The sequence below is a fragment of the Orycteropus afer genome, unplaced genomic scaffold (assembly GCF_000298275.1).
Source record: "Orycteropus afer afer isolate SDZICR_OR568_19922 unplaced genomic scaffold, OryAfe1.0 scaffold00191, whole genome shotgun sequence".
NCBI lineage: Eukaryota > Metazoa > Chordata > Mammalia > Tubulidentata > Orycteropodidae > Orycteropus > Orycteropus afer.
The window spans coordinates 1,959,945-1,974,398 of record NW_006921778.1 but is presented as its reverse complement, the minus strand read 5'-3'; positions in this window follow the sequence as shown (position 1 = coordinate 1,974,398).

Below are 14,454 nucleotides of genomic sequence, written 5' to 3'. Positions count from 1 at the left end.
GTGGAAAGATTGGCACTCTCATATATTGCTGGTGGGACTGCCTAAGGCACTTGACTTCTAACCAGAAGGCTAGCAGTTCAAACCCACCAGCCACTCCTTGGAAGGAAGGTTGGGCAATCTACTTCCATAGTGATACTGCCTTGGAAACCCAAAGAGGGGTGACTATAAGTCAGGTCCAACTCGATGGCACATAACAACAACAACAACTGTGGAAAGCAGTATGGCGATTCCTTAAAAAGCTGGAATTAGAAATACCATTTGACCCAGCAATCCCATTACTATGTATATATCCTAAAGAAGTGAGAGCCAGGATAAGAACAGATAATGCACACCCGTGTTCATCACAGCACTATTTACAATAGCAAAAAGACAGAAACAACCTATGTGCCTATCAACAGAAGAATGGATAACCCAACTATGGTACATACACGCAATGGAATACTATGCAACATTAAAGAATAATGTAGAATCTACAACATCGCATAACATGGATGAACTTGGAGGACATTATGCTGAATGAAATAAGTCAATCACAGAAGGACAAATATAGTATTAGTTCATTATTGTAAAAAGTCAAGGAAAGGTTTATATATGGAAGGAAACTTTGTTGGTTACCAGGGGTGGAAAGGGAGGGGAGAGAACACACACATACACACAAAATGCATTGACCCATGGCTCTTTAGTTTTGTGTATTTCACTGTACATAAATTATATTTCAATAAAATGTATTTAAAAATAAATTAATAAACAGTGGGTGGGAGGAAGACTCCAGTAGCTATTCACCAAAATAGGATGTGGAACAAGATTTTTAAGTACTATGTTGTGCCAATTGAACTTGATGTCCCCGAGACCATGGTCCCAAGCCCCCAGGCCCAGTGACTCTCTCCCTCAAGGTGTTTGGTTATCACTGAGAAGCTACTCCAAATTTGTCCTGTTACTTCTGTAATGTATATGGATATTTTTGTAGCACAAATACATATGGAACAATGTCTTCAGCCAAATCTGTCCTGGATTATGGGTATATTCCTGTTCACCCACCCACACCTGATCTTCTCCCCTGTCTATGCATTTACCCATAGACTAGTGTTTGCTGCCACTAGCAATGTAGTGCATGTAATAGTATTTGCCTCTTCATCTATATCTTTTGTGCTCATTTCTGTGTTCCCCTTTACCCTATTGTCATCACGCTGGTCACATACTTTTGTTATATTGCCTTTCCCTTCACCTAAACCAACACATGACTCTTAACTAGACAGAAATTTTCCCTCCACTTCCCTCCCATTCCTGGTAAGCAACAAAGTAAATTTCCTTCCCTGCATAAACTTTTCCTTGATTTTTTATATGTACTCATACAATATTTGTCCTTCTGTGATTGAATTATTTCACTCAGCCTAATGTCCTCCAAATTCATCCACATTATGAGCTGATTTGTGGATTCTTCATTATTCTTTAATATTGTATAGTATTCCATTGAGTGAATGTACCATAGTTTGGTTATCCATTCATCTGTTGAGGCACTTAGTTGTTACCATCTCTTTGCTATAGCAAATTGTGCTTCGATGAACATGGATGTGCATATGGATATCACCTCTTTAGAATATATTCTGGGGACTTCCAGTAAGATGGAGGAATAGGCAGACAAGTGACACAGACTCTCTTCAACAAGGAAAAGAAAACCCAATTGACAGAGATATAGAAGATAATCCTGGAGCCCTGAGCTTTGAAAGAAACTATACAGAAGTGGATTAGGCACCAACTACTGGAAAAACCTGAACAAAACCAGTGAGTACAGAGACAGCTGGAGCTTTGGTCTGTCAGCTACTCTAATGGGATCAATAGCCTGAATATTTTGAAGTGGTGTTGGGACCTGAGAATTGACCTAAAGATCATCCCTGGTCACCAAGGGCTGCAGAGACAACTGCGCTGGTGGCCTATGACTAGGAAGGGAAACAGCAAGGAGGGAGACAACCTGAGCTATAGACTTTCCGCTGTCCAGAGTGTGCAGCCATTTTGATTGTTTACATGTGACAGCCATTTTAGATATTTAAAGTGACCAAGGGTGCAGCCATTTTGAATGTTTGTAAGCAGTGGCCATTTTGGATATTCAAAGTGACCAAGGGCACAGCCATTTTGAATCTTTACAAGTGGGAACCATTTTGGATTTTAAAGTGACAGCACTCTCATTCCAATTCCAGAGATTTAAGAATAGGCTCTGTTTGCCAAGGTCAGCAGGGACATACAAGAGGCTGACAACAGAAAAGGAGATAGGTGGTGAGTGTATAAGTGCTGTAAACTAGCAAATAGAGGAGCACAGTACCCTGCTTGTGTAGATAACATACAAAGAAAACAAAAATCATGGGAAAGTCACTCCAATACACAATCACCAATTATATATAAACAAAAAGTGTCACAATACCTCAGAGATGACAGAGCATCACAGTACACACAAAGAAGCAAGATAAAGCAGGAGAAACAAAGGACCGAGATATAGACCCAAACACATCCCTGAGGAAGATGCAGCATTGGAACTCCCTGATAAAGAATTCAAAAGAATTATATTTAGGTATCTTCAACAAATTGAGCGACAGATCAAGGACAACACAGAGAAAGCCCTAGAACAATTTTGAAAGACAATACAAGAAAAAAATGACAAAATAAATGAAAAATTAGAAATGATACAAAGTCTACATACAGAAATCCAGAAGATTAATACTAAATTTTCAGAAATAGATAAGACATTGAATGGGCAAAGGAGCAGAATTGAATCAATGGAAGACAGAGTTAGGGAGATTGAAGGCACATACCTAAATACTTCTTTGGAAAGGGATCAATCAGAAAAAAAGATCAAAAGAAAATGAAGAAAGCCTAAGGTTCATATGGGATACCATCAAAAGGAATAGCCTACATGTAATTGGAATTCCAGAACAGGAAGAGACAAATAAAACCACAGAGAAAATTGTTGAAGATTTGTTGGAAGAGAATTTTCCTGGTATGATGAAAGATGAGAATACATCTATTCAGGAAGTCCAACGAACCCCAAACAGGATAGACCCCAAAAGAAAATCACCAAGACATATCATCATCAAACTTACCAAAACCAAAGACAAAGAAAGAATCATGAGAGCAGCATGAGAAAAACGAAAAGTTACCTGCAAGGGGCAACCAATAAGATTAAGCTCAGATTTCTCAACAGAAACCATGCAAGTGAGAAGACAATGGGATGATCTATATAAAACATTGAAAGAGAAAAATTTCCAACCAAGAATTATGTACCCAGCAAAACTTCCCTCAAATTTGGTGCTGAAATTAGGCCATTCCTAGATAAGCAGGAATTAAGAGAATTTGTTAAAACCAGACCAACCTTACAAGAGATGCTAAAGGGAGCCCTTTGGACAGAGAAGCAAAAACAGCCAACAACAACTGACCATTAACACATATGATGATATAAGCCAGCAACCAACCCAGCTATGGAAATATCCAAAGTGAAGAAGCCTACAAGATTGTAAACAGGGAACCAGAGACATCAATTGATGAATGAGGACAACTACAAACCAAAAAGAGGGAAAAAACTGTGTTGTTACAGAACTTCTAGATGGTAGGGAATTCAAGAAAACTAAAACATAGAATGGACTGTTCTAAACTTGGGAAGGAAACCATAAATCATAGGATAACCTCAAAGAAAAATGATAAACCTTCACATCAAAAAAGAGGACCAGCATAAATATTCAGCAAATACTAAAACAATAGCAATGAAGGAAGTGATAACACGATTCATAAACAAAACAAGCTCAGCATAGAAAATTATATGGAGCAAAGAAATTGACATCACAGAAAAGCACACAACAAAAATGACAGCAACAAATTCATATTTGCTGATAATCACATATTTGGCAAGGGATTTATCTCCAAGATTTATAGCAGAAGAGTGGGTGACCAAACTATGGCATACACATAATGGAATGCTGTGCAGCAAAGAATAATATAGAGTCTGCAAAACACCACATAATATGTATGAACATGGAGGACATTATGTTCAGTGAAATAAGTCAATCACAGAAGGACAAAAATAATATTAGTTCGTTGTTGTGGAGGATCAAGGAAAGGTTTATATGTGGAGGGAAACATTCTTTGTTGGTTACCAGGGTGGGAGGGAAGGGGAGGGAACACTGCAAAAAAAAAAAAAAAAAGAAAGAAAGAAAGACTATATTCCTAGTAATGAAATTGCTGCATCAAATAGTATTTTTATTTTTAATTTTTTAAGGAAACGCCATACCATTTTCCACAGTGGCTGTACCATTTTACAGTCCCTCCCGCAGTATCTGAGAGTTCTTATCTCTCCATACCCTTGTCAGCATTTATTTTCTGCCTTGTTGAACTTTGCTATTATTGCTGCAGTGAGATGATATCTCAGTGTTGTTAATGGCTAATGATAGCATTTCCTCCTGTGTTAGTTTGGCCATTCTCACTTCTAAGGAGCATTCTGGCTGTACTTCTTCAAGGGCAGATTTGTTTGTTCTTTGGGTGGTCCATGAACCAGAAGACCAAACTCACTCCCATCAAGTAATTTCTGACTCAGCGAGTACTATTGGGTTTCTGAGGCTGTAAATCTTTACGGAAGTAGATCGTCCTGTCTTCCTTCCAAGGAGTGGCTGGTGGGTTTGAACTGCTGACCTACTGGTTAGCAGTCAAGTGCCTTATCCACTACGCTAACCACTACGCCACCAGAGCTCACTGGTATATTCCATATTCTTCACCAACACCTTAATTCAAATGCATCAATTCTGTGGTCTTTCTTATCCATTGTCCAGCTTTCACATTCATATGAGGCTATTGAAGAGATGATGGTTTAGGTCACTTGCATCTGTATGAAAAGCATCAAACATAAAGAGAAGATGAACATCAGGTATGAAGCTTTCTTTAGGTGCCACATGGTACAGCATTAAATGTATGAAACATAAACTTAAAAATACAAAGAGAAATTGGCAAAAGCCATATCAGTGAGCCTCTGTATATTCTTGTAATTTGTATTTTTCTAAGTTATAAGTAGAGCCCTGGTAGCATAGTGGTTAAGGCACTTGACTGCTCACCAGAAGGCTGGCGGTTCAAACCCACCAGCCACTCCACAGAAGGAAGGTTGGGCAATCCTACTTTCGTAGTGATACTGCCTCGGAAACCCAAGGAGGGGTCGCTATGAGTCGGGGCCGACTCCACGGCAAATAATAACAACAACAACAAGTTATAAGTAAAATCGTTTGACAGATGAAGTTGTTTGTACAAAAAAAAGAAGTTACTACTTAAAACATCTTCCTTCAAGAGTGGTTCCTGTTTAAGGTAAGTTCTGGGAAAGTCCTTAGTTGAGGATATTGGTAGGTTTAGGATCTTTAAAGCTAAGCTTGGATTTTAGGTAGGAAGAGAGTTAGGGGAAATTTAGTAAGTCTTCTTAAGAAAATCCTCTGGTGGTCTATTGCCCCAGGTATTTGACTGCTAACTGGAAGGCTGGCAGTTCAAACCCACTAGCCACTCCTCGAAGGAAGGTTGGGCAATCCACTTCCGTAGTGATAGCACCTTGGAAACACAAGGAGGGGTTGCTATGAGTCGGATATGACTCCATGGCAGTGAGTTTGATTTAGGTTTTTTGGTTTCTTAAGAAAACCCTAGTGGTGCAATCAGTTAAGCTCTTGACTACTAACCAAAGGTTGTCCATTCAAACCCACATAGCAGGGCTGGTGATCTGCTTCTGAAAGGTCACAGCCTTGAAAACCCTGTGGGACAATTTGACTCTGCACACATGGGGTTGTCATGAGTCACAATCAACTCGACAGCAACTAACAAGAAGAGAAGCAAGAAGTTGGAATTCTCCAGGTAATCCAGGAATGAGGTGTTGAAGAGAGATAGGAAGACAAAAGGAAAGAGAAGGCAGAAATATGGTGCGAAGTCTAAGTCCCATGTGAAACAATAACCAAACCAAACACACTGCCGTTGAGTCGGATCCGACTCACAGCGACCCGTCCTTGGGATTCCGAGGCAGTATCACTATGGAAGTGGATTGCCCAACCTCCCTTCTGAGGAATGGCTAGTGGGTTTGAACCGCCAGCCTTCTGGTTAGCAGTCAAATAACTTAGGCACTACACAACCAGAGCTCCTTGTATGACCAGTGAAAACCTGGTGATGCTGTGGCTAAAATGATTTTAGAATCTGAGATATACACTATTCCAGTTGGAATGCCAAATTCTTTGCAAAAATCTGTTCCAGTGTTAATTTATTCATGTTTTTAATTTTCAGGATTTTTCTCTTGAGAATTGCAATTAGATTCACTATCATGTTATCAACAATTGTTTAAATCTAGTATAAATTAGATTCAGGAGCCCTGTGGCCTCAATGGTTAAAGCATTCAGGTGCTAACTGAAAGGTCAACAGTAGAAACCCACCAGATACTCCTCAGGAGAAAGAAGTGACATCCAGATTCTGTAAAGATTTACACCCTTGGAAACATTGTGGGGCAGTTCTACTTTGCCCTATAGGCTCGCTATGAGTTGGAATCCACTCAATGGCAATAGGTGGGTTTTTATGAGTTGGATTTCAATGGTCAACATTGTTTCTTCTATGTTATATATCTTTCACTTCTTTTTCAATTCTTTACGTTAATTTAACTTGTGAGTTGGCTGAATATTTTCCCAAATAGTGATTTTTTTTTTCCAGAAAAGCTAATTTGGGGATATATGTTCTAAATTCTTGCTTGTTTTAAAGGTGTTTTCTTTGGCTCTCACACAAAGGATAATTTGTCATAATTATGGTTATAATTATTTTTTCTCAGAACCCTCAGCTGAACCTCATTCCTTCATTGCTAAGACATTCACATGCCAGTGTGGTTTTCTGTCCATAATAGATACTTTTTATTTCATACCTATTTGTAGGATGCATTGTAGGATGTATCGTAGGATTGTATCTTCAGAATAAAGAAATTTTACTAGCATAAGTCCAGCTGTGTGTTTTTTCCTACATTCTTGAATTTTAATCCTGGATATTTTCAATCTTCAATCTCCTACTCAAGGAAATGTTCTCATGTTAGCTCTTTTATTATTACTGCTCCTCCATAACTTCTTTTTTCTCCCTCTTTGCTGTTTCAGAAGCCAAGCCAAACTATCGAGTTTGGAGTGGGTAATGAATTTAAATCAAACATATTCACCAGACTGAACCTCTCCATCAGACACCAGCCAGAGACTCAGTGTTACCTAACTGGTGAGAATATTGTCAGGTGTTCTTGATATCCAGAAGTTGCACTGTTGTTACCTAAAAATAGTTTCTGCCTGGTATGGCTTTCAATCAATAAAAGCACACCAAGGTGAGACCAGAGGAAGAGTGTTTATCGCAATTGTGTGAGCAAGGAACAGAGGGGAAGGTCCTCAGATTCTGCTCCCCGATCGTGGGAGGCTTTGGATTTTATACAGTTGTGAGCAAGGATGTACATACAAAGAACATAGGTTACATAGGCTAACATTGCACACAAGCACAGTGCAGCTAATGATGTTGATATGTTCACAAAATGACATCTAAGTTCCACCTAGGGTGATTCTTGTTTCCCTAGTATTATTATTATTATTATTATTATTATTATTTTGTTAATGTGCTTTGGGTGCAAATTTACAAAGCAGATTTGCTTTACATTCAATAGTTCATGCACATTTGATTTCACTGCCTGGTTGCAATCCCCAACTATGAAAAAAAAACTCTCTTCCTCTCTCCTCCCTGTGATTACTCCCTACCTGTGCCCTTCTTGTCTATGAATTCCTGTCTCTCCAGGTTTCCCTCTATGTGAAAGCTGCCCCTCTGATGTCTCATGGTTGATTGATCTGAGGAGTGCACCTCCCTGAGGTAGGTGCTCTGCATGTAGGTCTTTCTACTGTTGGGCTGAGAGCCAATCCACAGAAGTGAGTCCATTTCTAGACCCGAAGGATAACCCAGGGCCATAGTCTTGGGGGTTCCATGAATCTCTAGCCAACCAGTAATTCTGGTCATTTTTGTGTTTTTGAATTTTGCCCCACATTTTTTCCCCCACTCTAACCAGGATCTCCCATTTTGATCCCTTTCCAAGCGGTTAGCATTGGTAGCTGGGCACCATCTAGTCCTTCTTGTCTCATGGTCCATCATATCTTTTGGACTAATTGTTTTGGAAACTAATTGTTTCCAAATGACTTTGATTTTCTTCACTCTTCTCTGCTCTAGGCAAGAGGAGACCAATAGTTGCATTTTAGATGGCCGCTGGAAAGCTTTTAAGTCTCCAGTCGCCTAGCATTATTGTTATGCCTAATATGTCTCAGAGTATCTGGCATATTGTAGCTTCTCGTTATCTTCTCCTTGGATAGGTTAGAGTGATGTGTACCACAGGTGTTACTTAATCCACCATTTCTCCCCCTCAACACCTTTTCTATCTAAACTCAAAGTTTATCTTACATTTCCAGCTGTCTCTCTTCCTCCTCCACAAACACACACACACACATACACACACATTACAGCCCTTTCAAATCTTATTCAACTATCTTAGGAAAATGTCTCTTGCACACCTTGATCTTCTCTTTTCATCTCCTTTTTGAATCTCTTCTGCTATTATGGGTTGAATTGTGGGCCCTTAAAATATGTGTTGAAATCTTAACCAATGAATGTAATTCTGTTTTAAAATAGGGTTGTTAATGAGGCCACACTAATGTAGGCTGTGTCTTAAACCTAATGACTTCAGAGTTATAAAAAGAGCAAATTAGACACAGACACAGGGGGAAAGGGAAAGCAGGCAACAGAAACAGATATATCTACAAGCCCAGGAACTCCAAGGATTGCTGACATCTCCTAGAAGCTGAAGCAGACAAGGAAGGATCTCCCCTCAGAGCTATGCCTTGAATTTGAATTTCTAGGCCCCTGAACTGTGTGAAAATAAATTTCTGTTCCTTAAAGCCACTCATTTGTGTTACAGAAGCTTTAGGTAACTAAGATACCACCAAATAGCCTTAACCAAAGTGAATAGATCAAATTTAGTGACACATTTGTAGGAACAAAAGGAAGACTGAAGAAAATAAGATTTTAAAACAAGTGCCATCAGTTTCTAAGGGCCTTTCATAATCTCTACCATTTCTCATGCCCAATTTCATTATCTTTTAATTTAACCTGCCTTTCCACAAACACAAACATTTTTAAAATTTGTATTTGGTTATTGTTTCTTCAATCATCAGTGTAGTAACAGTATTTTTCTTTGTTGTATATACAATATTTCAATAATAGGGTAGAGTTAAATGAATTATAGGCCTAGCATAGAATGACACTCAAAATTATTAATCCTGTCATTCATTCCATTAGTGTGTGTGAACCAGGGAATGTAACTACCAATTTTAACAGTGGCCTTTTTGTCTCTAATTACTCACTTTCAGTTCTAGGAAAACAACTCCATGTAAGTAGGTTGTTGTTCTCATTAGGTACTGTTGAATAGATTCCAACTCAGAAATCCTGTGTACAACAGAAAGAAATGGTGCCAGATCCTGCACCATCCTCACAATCACTGCTATGTTTGCATAGCATTGTTGCACACACTGTATCAATTCATTCCTCGAGGGTCTTCCTCTTTTTCACTGACCCTCTCTACTACATGTATTTAGCTTCAGATTATCTGGTTAATTTTCCAGTCTTTTCATATATGTACATAAAATATGTACGTTCATATATGTACATAATTCCTTTCTAAAAGGAAAGATTTGTATTTTTGTAATACACTGAAAGTGCAAAAGCATAAAGCAGATAAACTATGTATTTTAAAGGTGGAATTAATTTCATCCTTAAATCTACTTTGCTTTTTGAGGGGGGTACATCATGGGAAGCTCTTTTTATAGGAATCAAGTACACTTTAGAGAATGTAAAATTTATTTGCATCAACAGCTAATTTAATCCAGCACTAAGAAATTACAAGGAAAATTAAGAGACAGGAAGCAAGAGGAGGGGGAAAGTCTGAAGCTCCTAGTCAAACCTCCTTCAGCATCTATGCTCAGCCATCATAGCCTGCCTGGGCAAATTACCTAACCTCACTGACAGACTCTCCTAGACTTTTGGGAGGTTCATTTATTTTTTTCTTCAGTAAAGGAGAATTACTAGAGTTCCATTAAGATGGCAGAATAGGCAGAAAGACTGCACAGACCCTCTTCAACAAAGAAAAGGGGAACCAATTAACACTGATACAGAAGATAATCCTGGAGCCCTGAACTTTGAAGGCAAAGATACAGAAGTGAACTAAACTCCAACTAGTGGAAGAACCTGCATGAAAACACCAAAAAAGGAGACATACAGAGCTGTGGTCTGTCAGCGATCCTGATGTCACAGACAGCTTGGATGTTGCCAAGTGGTGCTGGGACCTAAGAATTAACCTAAAAATTGGCCCTGCTAACCAGGGGCTTCACAGAGGACTGTACTGGTGGCTGGTGAATAAAAGGGGAAGCAGCAAAGATGAAGACGGGCTGAGCTGTGGACTTTTGCCTGTCCAGAAGACACAGCCATTTTGAATGTTTGCAAGCAGTTCGACCATTTTGGATATTTAAAGCAATAGTGTTCTCTCAGATTCCAGGGACTTAAGAAAAGGCTCCACTTGCCGGGAACTACAAGGACATTCAGGACATGAACGACTGGAAAGGTACGATAGTTCCCTTGTTACTCTTACACCCCACACCCTCTTGGTGAGTAGCGGTGCAGCTATCCCTCACTCCCACCCACCTTCTGGGCTGGCAAGAATTCCACCCCAGTCTGTGTGCTTGGACAGAGCCTGGGGGCCCTGTCCAGAATTTTTCCCCCTATTTTTTAGTTTGTTTGTTTTTGTTTGCTTTAAAATTGTTATTATTATTTTGTCCTTTTCATTATTATTCTTTATTCTTCCCTTCCCAAGTTCTAGTTTTCAGCTTTTACTCTCTTCCCTGTTCCTGGTTCCCATATTTTTCCTTTCTAGTGTTTAGCCCCATTCCTTGCTTTTCTTTTTGCATTTTTTTCTACATTGTTTCCATATTCTTTTTTTATCTTATTGCCCTCTCCCCAGATATTGCAGGGGGTTTTCTTCTTCTTTTTTTGGTGAATCTGTGTTTACACAGTGTGTTTTTTCTTCACTTGCTTTTACTTCTTTGATGGTTTTTCAATTGTTGATTTTGTCTGAGTGGAAGACAGCAAAAGTACTCATACAACACAACTACGCCCACACCTCCAAAGCTTCACTTACTAAGTGAGAGCCACCACTTCCTTCTCCACTGACTGGCCAATGATAAACAACCACCAAGAAGAACCTGACTCACCCTTAGCTGCTAGTCACAAACAGTTAACAGACATCTAAACACAACAACGTTACCATGTCTCAGAGACTACAGACCATCACAGTACACACAAAGAAGCAAGATAAAGTGCTAAAAACAAGGGAGCAGGATACAGACCCAGAACACATCCCTGAGGAAGAAGCAGCATTGGAACTCCCTAATAATGAATTCAAAAGATTCATATTTAGATATCTTCAAAGGACTGAGAGACAGATCAAGGAAAACACTGACAAAATTAAGGAAAACACAGACAAAACCCTAGAACAATTTCAGAGGACAATACAAGAACAAAATGACAAAATAATTGAAAAATTAGAAATGATACAAAATCTACAGATAGAAATCTACAAAAGTAATACTAAATTTTCAGAAATAGATAACACATTGAAAGAGCAAAAGAGTAGAATCAAATCAATGGAAGACAGAAGTAAGGAGATTCAAGACAAATACCTAAATACTTTTTTGGAAAGGGATCAATAAAAAAAAAAAACAAAAAAAAAAAAAAAAATGAAGAAAGCCTAAGGTTCATGTGGGACACCAGCAAAAGGAATAACCTACATGTAATCGGAATTCCAGAACAGGAAGAGAAAAATAAAACCACAGAGAAAATTGTCCAAGATTTGTTGGAAGAGAACTTCCCTGATATGATGAAAGATGAGAATATATCCATTCAGGAAGTCCAACGAACTCCACATAGGATAGACCCCAAAAGAAAATCACCAAGACATATTATCATCAAACTCACCAAAACCAAAGACAAAGAAAGAACCCTGAAAGCAGCATGGAAAAAAATGAAAAGTTACTTAAAAAGGACAACCAATAAGAATAAGGTATGATTTCTCAACAGAAACCATGCAAGCGAGAAGACAATGGGATGGTATATATAAAACCCTGAAAGAGAAAAATTACCAGCCAAGAATTATACCTGGCAAAATTGTCCCTCAAATATGATGGTGAAATTAGGAGATATCCAGATAAGCAGAAATTAAGGGAATTTGTTAATACCAGACAAACCTTACAAATGATACTAGAGGGAATCCTTTGAAAGGAGAACCAATAATAGCAAACAACAACTGACCATTAATACACAATATGACATAACCCAGAAACCAACACAGCTATGGAAGTATCCAAAGGAAAATAAGCTTACAAGATTGTAAAGAGGGAACCAGAGACATCAATTGGCAAATGAGGAAAACTACAAACCAAAAAGAGGGGAATAATAGTGTAGTTACAGAACCTCTAAATGGTGAGGAAATCAAGAGAGTTGCAAGATAGAATGGACTATTCTAAACTTGGGGAGAAAATTATAAATCATAGGGCAACCTCAAAGAAAAATTACAAACCTTCACATCACAATAAAAAAGAGGACAAGCACAAATATTTAGTAAATACTAAAACAACAACAAAGGAAATGATAACACGATTCATAAACATAATGAGCTCAGCACAGAAAATTACATGGAACAAAGATACCAGCAACACCATGAAAAAACACATAACAAAATGACAGCAGCCAATTCATACTTGTCAATAATTATACTGAATGTTAATTAATTAAATGCATCACTCAAGAGATGGAGAGTTGCAGACTGGATAAGAAAACATAATCCCAATATGCTGTCTACAAGAAACACACCTTAAAGAGAAAGACAACTATAGACTAAAAATCAAAGGTTGGAAAAAGATATATCATTGAGCAAATGGTAATGAAAAAAGAGCAGAAGTGGCAATATTAATTTCTGATCAAATTGACTTTCAGACAAAAACCACCATATGAGACAAGGAAGGACATTATATAATGATTAATGGATCAACTGAACAAGAAAATATAACCATAATATATATCTATGGACCCAATGAAAAAGCCCCAAAATACATAAATCAGACTTTAAAAGAGTTGAAAATGCAAATAGATTACTCCACAGTCATGGTGGGAGACTTTAATACACCACTTTCAGTGAAAGACAAAACAACTGGAAAGAAACTCAACAAAGATGCAGAAGAGCTAAACAATACAGTCCACCAACTTGACCTTATAGATATCTACAGAGCACTTCACCCAACAACAGCACAATATACATTCTTTTCCAGTGCATGTAGAACATTCTCCATAATAGACGATATGTTAGGCCATAAAACAAGCCTTAATAACTTTTAAAACACTGAAATACTGCAAAGCATCTTCTCAGATAACAATGCTATCAAATTAGAAATCAAAAATAGGAAGAGCAACAGAAAAAGAGCAAATACATGTAAACTGAAAAACACCCTCCTCAAAAAAGGCTGGGTAAGAAATGAAATAAAAAATTAACTTAAAAAATTCCTTGAATCAAGACACAAAGCGTAGGGGATACTAAGCTTCCATTAAGGGTGGTGGGAAAATTCAGAAACAACATGATGAACATTTAATGTCACTGAACTGTACATGAATTGTTGAAATGACAAATGTTTTGTTACATACATATTTGCCACAATTTTTTTAAAAAAAAGATAATAAAAGTAAATAAATGAGAGATCAGCAAGGAATCTGAAAAATGACAATCCTTGTGTAAGACCATGATGGTGGGATATGGAACTATGTGCTTTTCTCTATTTTCCAGGATCTCTATCATGTTATATGAAGGCATGTATACTGGAGAAAAAGAGTTTCAAGGGCTGATTGAGGAATATTTCAGGAAATCGATTGTCTTTTGAAACTTATTTTGTGAAAAGATCTCTCGTATGGTTCTTCCTGTGCAACCCAGGAGTGAAATTTATTGAATTTTGAGGAAGCAGGTGAGGAGCCCAGGAATAAAGGAAGTCTGGGAAAGTGATGAAAGGAGGAGGCAGAGAGAGTGGGTTCAAGGAGATGAAAATGGGGTGAGCCCCCAAGCAGAAGAGAGCCAGGGAGAAGTTAAAAAAAAAAAAAATCCTTGAATCAAACGAGAATGAAACACAACATACCAAAATCATTGGGACACAGCAAAAACAGTGATCAGAGGCCAATTTATAGCAATAAATGCACACATCAAAAAAGAAGAAAGAGCCAAAATCAACACCTTAAACCAACATCTCCAACAATTAAAAAAAGAACAGCAAGAAAAGCCTATAGTCACCATAAGAAAGGAAATAATAAAGATTTGAG